Consider the following 17488-nt stretch of genomic DNA (forward strand, 5'->3'; position numbering starts at 1 on the left):
TCTCCCACCTCAGCTGGCGAGTGCACCTGACAGTAGTGCCCAGTCTGGACCCTCCTCCAGTGGCCCTGTGCCCACCTGCAGGTGGAAGCGCTGCAGGGGATGGGGCTTGTCCCCCCTCTGCAAGTGTCGCCGGAGGAGAACAACCACTCACCCTCTGTAGCATCCGGACTGTGGTGCGTAGGAAGATCCAGGAAGCTGTTCTTGGGTCCCTACACCAGCTTGAGGCACAGGTGGCACAACTAACGGGCGTGCCTGCTGCCCGGCCTACACAGCCCCCAGCACAGCCCCATCCTGGGCAGTGAAGGCACAGTGGCAACTGCCCATGGGTGGGGATATCAGTTCCACTGTTGCCATCTGTGGGCTCATGGGCTCTAAATATCCAAACATCCGTCCCCGTCAATTGTGTAACCTCCCACATGTGTCATACACCGCCCCTTTATGAGTCTTGTTTGTCTTGTCTGTTGACCTACCCAACCTACCTCCCCAGCTACACCGACTTCCTTTACCTGATATACCACTCTCACCTGAAAAAAAAAAAAAAAAAGGGCACTCTGTACCCACAAAAAAATGATGCCCCATACATAGCTGCCCATTTCGCACACATGTCTGCTGGAAATGGAAACTGTCAATTACAATTGGCTGTACAACAAATATTATTGTTGTCCTCACACCTCTCTCAAGGGTGGAAGGTTTCAAATGTCACACCAAATTACAAACATATGCACAGCTGTTGCTGATGAAGAAATGGGCAGCTATGGGCCTTACCTACATCCCTCCTGCAAAACCCAAGCTTGTTTCCCTACTGTCTTACCCTCTTTGTGACCCCTTTTTCACCACTTTCCTGTCTCCCCATTTTCATTTCTTTCAAAGTAAATAGCGCGGGTGTGCGCAAGAGTAAGCACTTTTAAGTGGTTGTAAGCGGGTGTGCGTGGAGCTGAACGCCAGTGTGCATGCGTGCGTTCCGCGCAAACCAGCGTTAACCCAGTTACAACTGCTTAAAAGTGCCTTAGTCACTCTGAATGACAAGTTCTGTAGTCTGCTCAAAAGCAAAATAAAATCCCACTGTCAGTCCAGAACCCAGGACCTTGGAAACAGTAGTCTGCATGACTTACCACTAAGCCATGACTGTTATATGAGAACATTGTGCTACAATAAATATATCATGTAATAGTAGGAATGAATGTAAAGGGAATATAGGATGTGTAGTACACAAAGCATGTCATGTATATTTACTGTCAAATCTAATGGATTTATATAATAGTAGTGTGTGAACAGAAACAGCCATGCTAGTTGGTAGCTAGTAGGTAATAATGTCACTGTAGCACCTTGCAAGCCACACACATACTCACAGCAGGATAATCACTGCCCATACCCCACAACCTCTTACAGGAACACATCTGGACCAAGTAATAAAAAATGTGGAGCAAAATGCCAAAAACAGGGACACATTCCAAATAATGCTACAACAAACTTAGACAGTTCAGAGAGTAACAGGTTCTGCATTTTGTTGGATGTTTGGAAGGGTATGAAGTCTGAAACTTAAATGTTTGTCACTATAGTCTGACTTGAGCCCAGAGTGATTTGCCAGAAAGAGCTGTTCATTAGATATTGACCAAAATATGAGGCAAAAATGTGGACAACCTGCAAATATCTGTACACTTGAGAGGTCTGACAGTGCCATATTTGAATAGTTAAGAGCCTAGACATAGCAACAGTGACTGAGTTACAGGGATGCCCCACAGACTCCCTGTGAAATGTACAAACAGTAGGCAGAAATGTGTTACAACACATGCAATGGTAACTATGAAGTACTGAATGTATGCACCACTTGCACGGCAGAAATAGTGTAGTAATACATATGCTCATGCTATCCAACAGTCACAACTGCAGAATACCAGACAATTTAATGGGTATACCCCACTGATATGTAGCATTCCATGAGGCAGATAAAAGATGCACCTGAGAGTCTCTGGGGCCTGCTCAGCAGCATACTCAAATACCCTAATAGATGTCAAGGCCCACACCATGGCCAGACCACACTGCATGCAGTAACACCCTAGCAGATATAGCAAGCATTCCAAGGTGTGAATGTACATGGAAAATAGGAAAGCCACAGCAACACACTACAGTCAAGACACCTAGCAGGCATACAAGTAGTGAATGTAAAGGGAAAATATTGAAGCCATAGCAACAAGTGCAAGAGCCATTGCTATACACCAGTTACACCACATGTCCCACAGGAAAGTACACACACCCACATTAACAGTAGTAGTAGTCTTAGGTGTCAGTGTACATACACACTTAGTACAGGAAACTGGAGAAATGAATGGAGAAATGTTAATCTACAACACAGCCGGAATTATGAGAGAGATACTAACCTTTACACTCACAGAACAGTGTCCACAGCATACCAGTATGGTCCCTGCCCTTAAAATCTGAAAGGGCTACGCCTATCTCACATACCTTTTTATAGCACTGTCCTGAAATCACAGTGAGAACTGCAATCAGTACACAACTGGCTGCATGCAATAAGCAAATGCTGGCTAACAATTGGTGCAGAGGCCATCACATGGACATATACAGATACCTAGAAAAGCATGCAATACTTTCATTGCACCCTGTGGAGGTAGGGAGAGACAGAGAGAGAGAGAGAGAGGAAAAAAATAAATAAATAAATAAACATACACAAGCAAAACCAGTTAGCAACAACCACTTGAAAGCTGACAACTGGCAAGTGGAGCAGCAGGACACAAAACCAGATGGCAACACAACCAACTGTGACAAACACAGGTAATGTAAAGTAATACTATAAAAGTCTACATACTGTGAACCCTCCATATGTGTCATTGGTCTGTATCCATATGTATATGAAGATGTGCAAAGGGCAGGGGACATACAGCAACTATCAGTGAAGGCTGTACATACATATGTATGTGAGGGCATCTATGTGCACATATCAATACAGGTTGAATGTAGGTTGTAGTGCAATGTACAAAGTAGGTTTCACAGTTATGCATGTTTAGCAGTATGTTAGTGTGTGTATACAGTTTTGTAAACAAACATGTTGATATACCTATCTATCATATGGATACGTATGTATGTCAATATATGTATGTATGTATATATATATATATAATATGCATAAATGTATACATACATAGAGAGGGGTGTAGGAATACATAGACAGATGTAGATAGAATATGTACAAACATATATATGTAATACACACATACAGATATAGATATATGTAGATACATATAGACAGACAGATCTGACTATCTACAGGTATGAATGTATATGACGATCTCACACTCCCCCTGTCCCACCCCCTCTGTCACTCTCACCCCCTCTCTGTCACACCCCCTCTCCATATCTATAGCAATATATGTACATCAATATATATATGTGTATATGTATACAGACATATATATATATATATATATATATATATATATATATATATATATATATATATATATATATATATATATATATACATATATATATATATATATATATATATATATATATATATATATATATATATAGAGAGAGAGAGAGAGAGAGATGCATATATATTCTGAGTGAGGCACATGTGTACAGATGTATTGCAACAGGTGCCTGGTGACAAAGGCATGGAGTGAACACCATTGTCAAAACTGGAGTACCATACCCCATTTCAAATCACCTACACCAGTAACCACCAGATATGTGATTGGCTGCCCACCACTGCATATGTCAGGGGTGAACAGGGTCATAAATATGTACAATAGTCCCCCCAATGATATTCACAGTGGCACACTATTCCTGGAATACCTGCACATGGTGTGTGTCAGCAGACATGGTGTGTCAGCTATGGACATGTAGGTCAGTGTACCCCTCCACACCACACAATGGCTGCCACGGTATGTACCTCACATGACAGCTACAGATATGGAGAAGGACACAGTGACATGTACAACACTGTGACAATGCACTCAAACACATTACCAATGCACAGTGACTGACAACACCACAGAGTACACACATACTACCCACATAGAGGTTACCACTCCTGGATTTACATACTTAAGTCACACCCATGACAGATGTCCAACAACCATAGTAACACTTCACACCATCCACAACCTAAATGACTGCTGTGTGTCATCCGTGACACTGCAATAGTGAGCACATGGTGGAGGTACAGTTTCCTACCCACAGATAAGACATACCCTGCAATAAACCACACAGCGTTAAGAAGCAAGACTCCCCATGAGTACATGTCACACATACCCCTGCTGAATGTTAGTCAGACAGGTAATATGCCATATGAGTCTCCCTGTGTAACTGTTTGACAGGAGCAGGTACCATCACATCACATGTGTCACAATGGTCAGGGTAGCAGAACAGTACGCTGCTGTAGTCCCAGGGGCAATAGCATATTGTATTGTATTGTAGTGTAATGTATTGTATTGTGCTGTATTGAATTGGTATGTAGAGGTGCCTCCTTCGTGGAGTGAAACCACTGCTGCTGTGCGCCAGTGTACAGGTACATATCCTGTAGTCAGGCTAATGTTATATAGCACTTCTATATGTGTGTTTAGCTCCTCTTGGAGTTCATGTAGCATGCAACTGGGGATACCATCAGGTCCCATTCATGTTGCGTATTCTGCTTTTCTGAGGGCGGCTCTCACCTGGACATCTGTGATGACAGGGAGGTTGCAGTCAGCTGGGATATGTATGTCTTATTTTGGGGGAGAGGGAGGGGGGAAACCTGCACTGAACCTGTCTGCCACAATATTGCCAATACCTGTGGGTTCAGTGAATTATTTGTTGTTGTGTACTAACTATGAGCATATTGGAGGGTTTCTGACCAGGTTGCTAACATAACTGAAGAAGGTCTTGTGGTTATCTGTAGTGTCCCTGTTGATTTCCCTCTCAAAGTTGCCCATGGATGTTTGTATGTGAGAAAATAGCTCCTTACTAGTGCTGATCAGACATGCCTTCCCTTTATGGAATTATGCTCTGTCTTGCAGTAGCTTCCATCTTTTGTTATACAATCTGTCTATGGCTGGGGTCCACCAGACAGGATGCTGTCCCTTTGTGGAGAGTGTATTGGTCTTATATGGGATTGCATGATCCATGCATTCTCGGAGATGTCCGTAGAAATAATTTGTGAAGGGGTCAGCATTGTGGGTTGTGTCTTCCACTGGCCCAGTGGGCTGAAAGGATACCATGTCAGTGTTACAAAGTGTAAAGTTTGCATTTGAAATATTATTCACTGTAGTTGTTTGTGCTGGTGGTTGAGGTGGGATATGTATATCCAGGGCAATTAGTTTGTGATCAGCTCACAGTATTTGATGATGTACCCCATACAATACCTCGATACAAACCCCCAGAGTAAGGAGGTGCTTTGGACCTGAATCAGTGTTCTGACTGCTGGGGTTTGGTAGTATGTCATATGGAATGTGCCAGGTACTGTTGCACAGTTGTTGGCTGAGCACTGTTACCTGGCCATTTACATGTGCATCCACCAATAGACAGACAGATGCTATATATGTGAGATATGTTGTATCACAACAGTCGAGTAGCATGTGTAGTATGTATGCCAAATTCTGCTGACATATTTTGCTGATGTCATGTTTTTTCCTTTTTCAAGACCATGGCTCACCAGCACAATCCAGATTACTCTGCAGCTGAGGATGAGGAGATACACCAGAGCCTGGTGTGGGATTATGCAACACTCTTTTCCTGCACCAGCCAGAATCAACAGGAGAGGGCTGCACTGTGGCAAGACCTGGTCCGTCGGGTAAATGACATAGGCACGCTTAACAGGACATATGAGCAGGTATGACATCACTGCAGTGATTTAATCAGAAATGTCCATCAGCGTGCATCGGATATCCACAGGCAACAGGTTGCCACAGGTGGTGGGGTGGCTACACATCCCCCACTCACCAGACTGGAGGGACTACTCACAAGTGTTGTGGCTCCAGCCCGCCAACAACAACAACAGCAGCAGACCTGCATTATGATGGAGGCTGGAGCCATGCAGCAGCAAGACTACGAGCGTGCAGGTAATATGCCATATGTATAGTTGACTGTTGTGTACACTGGTAGTTAATGCATGTGTGAGGTGTGTCCTTGGTTTGTAGCTGTCATCATAGCATTTAATGTGCAAGTGTGATATTCTCAATATCAGCAGCTGACCTGTGAAAGGTGACTATTGTACTACTGACCTGTATCATACTCAGTAACAATGGCACAGTTGTGCCCACTAACATTAATTTCCTCACTTCTGCAGGTCCCTCCGGTGTAACAGAAATGCAGCCTATCCATGCTGGTGAGTGTGTATTAACAATACTTTTAATAGTCTCGATAGTAATAGTAATATTAGGCTCACTGAGTAGTGCTCTGTGTATGCATGCAGGTGTGTCTGTGTGTTGATATCTCGCATACTGAGTAGTGTGCAAGTGTGCAACTGTGTGCAACTGTGTGCAACTGTGTGCATGTGTGCATGTGCGCATGTGTGCACCTGTGCATGTGTGCATGTGTTCATGTGTGCGCCTGTGCATGTGTGCATGTGTGCATGTGTGCACCTGTGCATGTGTGCATGTGTACATGTGTGCACGTGTGCATATGTGCATGTGTGCATGTGTGCATGTGTGCACCTGTGCATGTGTGCTTGTGTGCATCACTGGTAATATTGTGTAGACATTGTAAACTGTGCTTCCTGTTTCCCTCCCACAGGTTCTGGTGCTGCTCTGGTGTCATGCAGCAGGGAACCTGAATCAGGTGCCATGGGTACTGATAATGATGACATCTGTGTAATGGCACAGGAAGGTATGCCAGGGTCCATCATTGGTTAGCCAATTGACAGTACACAGCTGTCAACCCCATCAATGCGCACAGTTATCCTGCCAATACACCCTTTGTCACCAATGTCCCTAGGTGATGGACAGGATACAGTGGGCATTGACCAGGGTAATGTGGTATCTGTGGCACATGCTTCCCCACACAGCAGCCATGGGCATGGCCCTGAGATGGTACCACACAGACAGATGTCCAGGAGTTCTCGTGGGAGCATCCATGGGCGTACTGCCCCTGTCAGACGTGCCCACAGAGGTCTTACAACCTCAGCTATGTTTCGGGCTGTCATGCAGGCACAGTCATGTATGGAACGGTACACCAGACAGGGTCTGAGGGAGCTGACAGCATGTCACACAGCCATGACTGACAGTATGCGTGACATTGTGGCTGCCATCCGTAATTTCACCAATGTCATAGACAGATGTTGTGGGGACATATTAGACCGGTTCCACAACTACATGTCCATGAGCCAGGGCGATGGTGGATGGTTGAGGCGTCGATGTGGGCGTATGCCAGCAACAGCAGCAGCTGGCAGTCATCGCAGATGACAACAGGGCCGCAGCCGCCCCCATCGTGCCAGCAGCAGCCCCAGCAATGCTGGGTCTGTGCTGTCATCAGACCGCCCCAGGAGACCACGTGCACGTGACTCTGGACAGGCCCAACAGGGATCTGTGTCCAGTCAATGAACACCTGCTTCTGATGACAGTACCCAGTCTGGATTGGTACTGGATATGGTCCGTAGCACCCTTGCAAGGCACAGGTACCGTGTCCATGGTCACAAACACTGATCTGTATGACCTGGCAGGTACAGTCTGTGGCTGTCCACAAACACCAGTATATGGCAGCCATGAGGTGGAACTGTGTGCATCCATACACACATGCGAATTGACAACACCTAGGGCTACCGCATACACACACACACTGAATCAACATTGCCCCACCTTGTACTGCTGTCCCTCACCAACACACATACACATACATGTCAATTGGTGGTATTGGTGGCAGACTCAGGCATACCAAGTTCACACCCTGTGCATATGATGAAACTGTGCCACCTCCTGCAATCTGTAACATCAGTGCAGGTACAGGTTAACATGTTGCTGATGCACAGGGTGACTACATAGATGTGTAGTAATAGTATCATGTTGTTAACAGTACTGTGTGCTGATATAATTGTGGGTATATCCCAGCATGCCTGATGCAGTAAGGGTATGATTGTCTTGTACTGTTGTCTACACCCATGGTAAGTACCATAGTGTATCATCTGCACATGTTGGCATACTGGATGTCAACAGAAGGCTACATACATAGGTAGCACAGGGGATAAGGTAGTGAAAGTATTGATATGCAATGATGGACATGTAAACTGCAAGTGGCATGTTGCCCACACTGGACTCTGCAATGCAGATGTTTGAGGATGTTGATATGTGTGCAGTACTACACGACTGGTACAGGACACACAGTAGCACCCTAGCACTGCAAGCTCACATCTTATACCATGCTAGACAGCCCCAACACACAAAACTAACTGTCAGAGGAGGGAGAGTCCCCATACATGACAGGGATACTGTGGTGGCAGGCCAGGTAGCATACATCCTACAAAGTATGGAACCACTGAGTGAAGGCTCAGTGTCTGTTATTTGACATGTGTATTACTGCAGGTATGAGCTCCTGTGTTTCCATCCAGTTATTGTACATCCTGACGGTACATGGACTGTACACTTGTGTGCACTGAGACTGGACCCTAGCCATCTGACCTGTGTATTTCCATGTACATGTGTATAGCGCCTGCATATTTGCACTGTTACCTACTGGAAGTGGTACAGCTTGTTTGTTGTAGAATGGACTACATGCAGCCCTGCTTACTGTAGCTTTGTTTGCATGCATGTTTGCTTGCAGTTACCCTGGAACACTGATCCCACCTGCAATGCAGAGTTACAGAGCTTCTGTAGACTCCTAGTGACATCTGCATAGCTTACTATATTTATGTCCATGTCTCACTTGACAGAACGTCACTGTTTGTCCTGTTCACATGTACGTTGCCTGTGACACATTGCATATGACTTACCTGGCATTTGTTCACATGAGCAGTCATGTATGCCAGTGCTAACTAATCACAGGCACTACACCCTCACATACTCACCTTCTGTTGAACCACCTGCTTCGCTAGGGACGGCTTGCACCTGTCACCCCTGGGCTTTCGGATATTGGCAAAGGCTCTTGCTACCCCCATAGTGCCTTTTTTAGGTAAGGCTCAAAAGACAAACCCACCTCCATAGGTATCACAAGGGATAAGAAACTAAGAGTAATGCTACTCAACACCAGAAGTCTAAACCTCAAGATGCATGCACTCAAAACTCTTCTTAGCATGGAGAACATCGATATCTGTGCAGTAACAGAGACCTGGTTCAGGGCTCCCGAGAGCACACCAGCACTACCAGGTTATACCTCATACCATGCTTTTCGGCCCCAAAACGTGGACCGAACCACAAAAGGAGGGTGAGTATCGATATTCATCAAAGATACCCACACCTCCAGGTTGGTGGCAAAGCACGAAGCATCAGAGACTATCTATGTGCAACTAACAGTGGGTAAAACTGCCTTCCAGTTTATAGCCTGCTACAGACCACCCTCCCAAACCCAGGAACCCCACTCGGCCTTCCTGAGAACACTGGAAAATAGGAAGGTCTCTCCAAACACCATTATATTGGGCCACTTCAACTACACAAACATAGACTGGGAGCATTACTCTAGCTCCAACACCCTAGCCCAAAGGTTCCTAGAATTTATAAACTCAAATGTTATGGAACAACTTGTTACCACTCCCACAAGAGGGGAATACATACTGGACCTGATCATCACAACATGGGGACTCTATGCTCCAGACCAGAAGTGTATCCCTCACTAGTAAGATCAGACCATAAACTAATTTCACTGGATATTCACATCCCGACCCCACCCCCTGCACAGAAAACCACAGTGAAAAACGTCTCTAAAGCAAATTTCACACTCCTAAAAACTGAGGTGGAATCCTTCAAAGCCCCCTGGCCTGTGTAAAATATGGCCCAGATCGCAGAATCCTTTATAAACGCATTCTATGAACACCTTCAGGAATGCATGGATCATGCGATCCCAAATAAAACCAAGACCCAATCCTCCAAAGGCAGACGTCCTGTCTGGTGGACCCAGCCATAAACAAACTATGCAATAGAAGGAGGAAGCTACTAAATGATAGAGCAAAATCCCAAAAAGGGAAAGCATCACTGATCAGTATTAGCAAAAAACTATGGGCACTCATAAAATTGTCTAAGGCCAGCTTCGAGAGAAACATTGCACAGGACACTAAGGATAATCACAATGCTTTCTTTAGTTATGTTAGGAACCTTGGTGGTAATTCCCAGATATGCTCAGAATTAGTCCAAAATGACAAAAAATACACTGAACCCACAGACATTGCCAACATCCTAGCTGACAGGTTCAGCGCAACCCCCCCCCACACCAAAAAGGCAAATATCTATCCCAGCAGAGTGCTGCCCCCCTGACATCTCAGATGCTCAGGTAAGAGCCACCCTCTCCAAAGCAGAAAACACAGCATCAATGGGACCAGACGGTGTCCCAGGCTGTGTCCTACATGAACTCCAAGAAGAGCTAAACCCAAACATAACACTACTGTTCAGTTTCAGCCTTACTACAGGATATGTGCCCAAAGAGTGGCGTACAGCAACAGTGGTCCCTCTCCATAAAGGTGGTGCCTCAACGGATCCTGGAAACTATCGCCCCATAAGCCTGACTAGCTTGGTCTGCAAAGCTATGGAAAGGATCATCATGGACCTCATAAATAAAGATATTGGGGACCTACAGCCACTGAATCCTACCCAGTTTGGCTTTGTTAAGGGCAGATCCTGCCTCTTAAACCTGGTTGATTTCTTTGAAACAGTCACCAACGCCATTGACGAGGGGAAGGTGGTCCACACAGCCTACCTGGACCTTGCAAAAGCCTTCGATACAATACCCCACTTGGGCATTATAGATAAGCTCACCAGCTTAAATATAAACCCCTATGTCACTAGATGGATTGCAAACTGGCTCAAGGACAGAACCCACATAGTTAGAATTGCTGAAGCCATGTCAGACTCCAAACCAGTTACAAGTGGTGTCCCACAAGGCTCAGTCCTGGGACATCTCCTGTTTGGTATATATTTCTCGGAGGTACAGGCCAACACGGAAGGACTGTGGCTGACCAAGTTCGCAGATGACTGCAAACTGGGTGCCATAATCGACTCTTCAGCCGACACAAGCATCCTCCAAAAGGGCCTCATAGAAACAGACAACTGGTGCCAGAGCCATGGCCTCAAGCTAAATGCCAAAAAGTGTATAGTCATCCCCTTTGGCAAAAACAAAGTGCCCACAAATTACCACATAGGTGGTAATCCATTAAGTACAGAAGTAATTAGGGACCTGGGGACCCAAGTTGATAGCAATCTTTCATTTGAAAACCACGTGACCAAAGTGGTTAGAAAAACATTTTATATAGCCCACCTAATCATGAAGGGATTCACATCTAGATCAAGGGAGGTCATCGTGCCTCTTTAATCATCCCTCATCAGGCCCATAATTGAGTACAATGCCCCTTTTGGGATGTACCTTACCAGACACCTGCAGCAACTGGAAAGACCCCAAAAGTACCTCACCAAGAGGATCAAAGGGCTCAAACAGATGCCATATGCTGCCCGGTTAAAGAAACTCCAGCTCTACTCAGTGGCATACTGCCTGTTCAGAGGCGATCTGTGCCTGACGTATAAAGCCATGTCCAACCCGGAATTAATGGACATGCTGCACCTCAGAAAATCCAAATCCCATCGAGCTATGTGCTTGAGAGACTTGAACCTGAGCACTGAAATAAATAGGACATGCTGGAGGGAAAGATTCATAACCCAGAGGCTCCCTTCACTCTGGAATAAAATCCCAGTCCAGGTTAGGCAGAGTCCCTCATTGACTCTCTTCAAGAGGAATCTTGATGAGTGGATGGGAGATCGTAGGTTTACACCGGGTATCACTTCTGTGTCACTGTTAGACAGAGGCACAGTATACTAACCTTGAAAAAGGGCATAGCAAAATAAATTTAAAATGGGTGGTGAAAGCCAAACACATTCTGGCTAGGCTTATAAATGCCCTAGGGCAGATAGCCTAGTATGAACCTATGAACCTATGTACCTTGTTCCCCATTGGCCCTATGTGCTGTTAATCACCATGGCAATCACAATACTATGGTAGCATGTGCAAAGGTCACTTGTCAGTCACCTCTATGGTACAGTTGTGGAATATGTGGGTCATGTGGCAATGTCACAGCTGCCACATGTACACAGTCAACCCTCTCCCCTACACATGGACGTACAACACATGCATGGAATGCAACCACATAGCCAAATTGGGGTCTAAGCACTCTGAACCCAGTACTGGCATAACCTGTCAGGTGGCATGACATACTACAGTGACTACAATACCAGTCTGATGTAGACCTACACTGTCAGCAATCCAAACACGTGAACACACTGGGCCATTCGTGGAGCCTCAGAATAGCATCCTGCCTGAGCAGCAGACACCTCTGCAGCTGGCACGCAGGCATACGTTAAGCCGGAACACAGCACGTGCAACACATAGCACACAAATCCTGTGGGCCAAACAGTCACAGCCTGTACGGCTAGACAACACACCTGCTACAGTTGTGTTAGGTACCTTTATTGTCCGGTACAGTGAGGTCCCACTCACCAGGTTGGACAAGGTGAAGGTCACAATGATATGCCCGTGGGGCACTATGGTCCACCACATAACACAAGCATACAGGTCAGTCAGAGGCATGGACACATATGACTCAGTCATGCATTATTGTGAACAACAACCCACACACATGGACATTCTGTGTGACAAAAACACACATGGCATGTGTGGAATTCAAAGCCATAACTAACTGTGCTATGAAAGTAGTGAGAGATGCAGTAGCAGAGCATGCTATTTGCATTACTGGGGGATTTGCCCTCTTCCGCTGTACTTGTAGGGTGCTGACATCATCTCTGTGTAGAGATTGGAATATGCAGCTGGTGTGTTGTACTGGTTGGCAAAAGGGTCAGTTTTCTCACACATGCAATTGCACACACCCTACTTCCACCCCCTCCCACACACACACTTGTCGGATTCAAACCCCTACCTAACTATATTATGACAATCAAGACGGACGTATTAGCAGAGTGCATTATTCGCATTACTGGGAGGTTTATTTTCTCCTGCTGTACTTATAGGGTACTGACATCATCAGTGTTTAGAAAGGGGAATGTGCATCCTGTAGTGTGTTTTTCCAGTTGCCAAAAGGGACATTTCTTCACACAGACTTGCACACACACCAACCCCACTCACACACACACACACACACACACACACACACACACACACACACACACACACACACACTGAGCATTTTCAGGATTCAAACCCCTACCTATCTATATTATGACACTTGAGAGAGATACATTAGCAGAGCGCACTATCCGAATTACTGGGCATCTGTTCTGCAGCTGCAGTATTTATAGGGTGTTGACATCATTATTTCTACAGAGGTATGTACATCTAGTACTACCTGTCAGGTGGTGGATAGCATATATATGCATTTTCAGCTACCTACTACAGGGTCAGATATGCACATCGCACTAGCAGGTTATATTCTATACCATGCTTCTTGACCACAGGACCTGTAACACACAACACAACCAGTTCGGACCACCCCTCCCACATCCAGGACACACATTTTGCTTCCCTAGAAACAGTGCCAAGGTATGCAGATGTTCACATACACCATTCCAGTTGTTAACGTCAGGTACAGGTATATTGTGTGTGGGAACTACTCAGGCCTCTACAACATTACCCTACAGCCACTACCATTTGTGAGTCCATGTGCTATGGCAGAACCACTCACCACAACCACAAGGGGGAATACATATTGCTCCTGACCATCTGCAACATGGGTACTCACTGTTCCACACCAGAGGTAGACCACCATTGTTGATATCTGACCATACCCACCTTTCCCTGGACATCCATATCCCATCCCCACCCCCAGGCAAGGTTGTCACTGCAAACAAAGTGTATTTATCAAAAGCAGACTTTACCCTTGTGAAGACTGGGGTGGAAGACTTTAAAGGACCCATGCTTGGGGAGTATACAGGCCACTCTGCATAATCCTTGACAATTGCATTCTATGAGCATGTGGAAGGTTTGCATTGATCATGCTATCCCAAATATACCCATGACTGTTCCACAACAGGACACTTGTCAGGTGTACACCAGCCACATATGGGCTGTCCAACAGACAGAGTGAGCTAATACATTGCAGAGCAGTAGCCCACAGAAGGAGGACATCTCTGAACAGTACTGGCATGACACTTCAATCCCTCATAATCATCACGACAAAGTGTTGACAGTGAAATTGTCCAGACAATGCAGATAAGGCTCCCCTCAGACTGTTATTGATGCCCACTTGCTGTTAGAAGTCCTTACCAACCCTCTTCCAGCACACACCAGCAACATGGATGTGGCTTAGCAAATTCAACCCCTGGAATCTCCACTGTGTCCCTGCTTGACAGAGGCACAGCACACTAGCCTCACACAGTGCCTTATGTGACCTACGTTACAGTGGCACAGTAGCCTACTGTACTGGGGAGGCAGACGCCAAGCACACTCTGGCTAAGCTGTCATTCCCTAGGGCAAACAACCTAGTGTTGGCCTCTACACCCATATGTTTAATTGTCAGATGCACAATATTTGTTGCTGATAGACTGTTTGCAGGTCTTTATTGCCATAGCATTCCCTGTTTCTATGAACAACTTGTGTATCTGTGGAAGATGTTTGAATATGAGAGGGATCCACTATATCATGTATGTCTCTGTAGTCATTTAACTGTGTGCACTGGGCAGATTGCTGTAATGTGGTTGGTTCCTGGAATAACACGTACAAATACCAGATATGTGTGGCCAACTGCTAAACTGAGATTTGGCCTAAGTGTGTGGGCATGCCCAGTTCAGGCTTTCCATGGCATGTTGTCTGACATATGTCTCATTTATCAAAGTGTGTGAGCATGCCCAGTGTGAGCTTTCCATATGTTGAACTCTGCAGCCCACCACATTTGTGGATGAGTGTGAACTTCAACAATATCTCACGTTTATGGTTGTGTGTTGTGTGTCATGTTGTGTAGTTACTGTCCAACTGCTTTGTGTCTGAACACAACAGGGATTATACTGTGCCTGCAGGGTTTGCATAGGATACTTTGCATACAGTTGTCAACATCCTTTCATACTGACACTGTAGTACCGTATAGTGTACTGGTTCAGTACTTTCACTGTGGTGGACAGTATCCTGGGCTTTAGTCCTATCACTGCTTTACATTTTCATAGTGAGCACAACAGCCTGGTTAGGGGCCAGTTGTGCACATCTTACCATGTTGCATTATGTTCAGATATGAACTACTTAAACCAGGCTTGTCCAACATTGGTAGTGTATTCCACAACATAGGTGTACATTGCAAACACTAGCGATGTGCCCTAGGCCATTTGTAATTCTAGTTGGAGAGTGTGTTTGTCCTTCGACACACATTGTAAGTGGAGTTTGCCATGACATATGTCATGGTTAGTATACTGTGCCTCCGTCTACCCGTGATATAACAGTGATACCCAGGGTAAACCTACCATTTCCCTTCCACTCATCAAGATTCCTCTTGAGGGGAGTCGATGAGTGACTCTCTGGCTAACCTGTACTGGGAGTTTACTCAAGAGTGGGGGTGGCTTCTGTGTAATGGATCATTCAGTACAGCTTGTCCTATGTATGTCAGTGCTGGGGTTCAGGTCTCTCATGTGCATAGCTCACTGCCATTCAGATTGTACAAAGTGAAGCATGTTCATTGATTCCAGCTTGGACATGGCTTTATACATCAGCACAGCTTGCCTCTGGGTGGGCAGTATGGCAGTGTGTGGAGCTGCAGTTTGTTTAATCAGGCAACACATGGCATCTGTTCAAGCTCTTTGATACTCCTGGTGAGGTACTTTTGGGGACTTTACAGTTGATGGAGGTGTCTGCTGAGGTACATCCCACAGGGGCTATTGTAGTCAATTGTAATGCTGATGAAGGATGACTGCAGAGCCACAATGACCTCCCCTTATCTAGATCTGACAACCTTCATGATTAGGTGGGTATATGGTATGTTTCTGTAATCACAACAGCCACATGCTTGTCCAATGCAGGATATCTATCAACTTGTGTCCCCAGGTCTCTCATTACATGTTAAGTACTTAATGGGTTAACACCTATGTGGTAATTGGTGGGCACTTACTGTATATTCACAGGGGTTGACTATACACTTTTCTGCAGTTAGCTTGCTAACATGGCTATGGCACCAGTTGTCTGTTTCTACATGTCCCTTTTGATGGCTACAGCATGTCTGACCATGTCAGTTCTGTCCTTGGTCTGGTTTGCAACCCCTCTACTAACATAGGGGTTTATATTTAAGCTGGTGAGCTTATCTATGATGAACACGTGGGGTATTGTATGGAAGCCTTTGCAAGATCCAGCTACGCTGTGTGGACCACATTGCCCTCATCAATGACCTTAATGACTGTTTCAAATGAGTCAAACATGTTAAAGGGGCAGGATCTGCACTTAAGAAAGCCACACTGGGTAGGGTCCGGTGTCAGTAGGTCCCCAATATCTTTATGTCTGCGGTACATGCTGATCCTTTCCATAGCTGTGCAGACCAAGCTTGTCAGGATTCTGGGGTGGTAGTTTGCAGTATCCATTCAGGCAACACCTTTGTTGAGAAGGACCACTGTTGTTGTACACTGCTCTTTGGGTACATATCCTGTGGTAAGGCTGACATTGAGCAGTAGTGTGATTTGGCATTCCATTCTTCTTGGAGTCCATGTTGGACTCAGCCCAGGACACCATCTCATACCATTGCTGCTGTGTGTTTTGCTTTGTCGATGCTGGCTGTTACCTCAGCATCTGCAATGTCAGGGGGCCAGAAGTCTGCTGGGATAGATATTTTTCATTCTGGGGGGGGGGGGTTGCACTGCACCTGTCAGGTTGGATGTTGGCAATATGTGTGTGTGTTTGGTATGTTGTTTGTAATATTTGAGTGATTCAGAGCATATCTGTGAATTCCCAACAAGGTTCCTACCATCAGTTAAGAAAGTCTTGTGATTATCCTTAGTGTCCTGTACAATTTGTATCTTCATAGGTTCATAGGTTCATACTAGGCTATCCAACCTAGGGCATTTATAAGCCTAGCCAGAGTGTGTGTGGCTTTCGCCACCCCTTGCTATGTGAATATTATGGCCATTTATGATTTACCTTACTGTGCCTCTGTCTGGACGTGACACAGTGAAGACCCCAGTGTACATCTACGATCATCCATCCACTTGGCAAAATTCCTGTTGAAGAGTGTCAGTGAGGGGATCTGCCTAACATGGAGTGGGATTCTGTTCCAGGGTGTAGGGAGCCTCAGGGATATGTATCTGTCCCTCCAGCACATCCTATTTCATTATGTGTTGAGGTTGACATCTCTCACTCTCACAGCTCCAATGGCTTTGGGTTTTCT

This window comes from Protopterus annectens, chromosome 4.part1 (assembly GCF_019279795.1).
Source record: "Protopterus annectens isolate FY-2018-M chromosome 4.part1, PAN1.0, whole genome shotgun sequence".
NCBI classification, from domain to species: Eukaryota; Metazoa; Chordata; order Ceratodontiformes; family Protopteridae; genus Protopterus; species Protopterus annectens.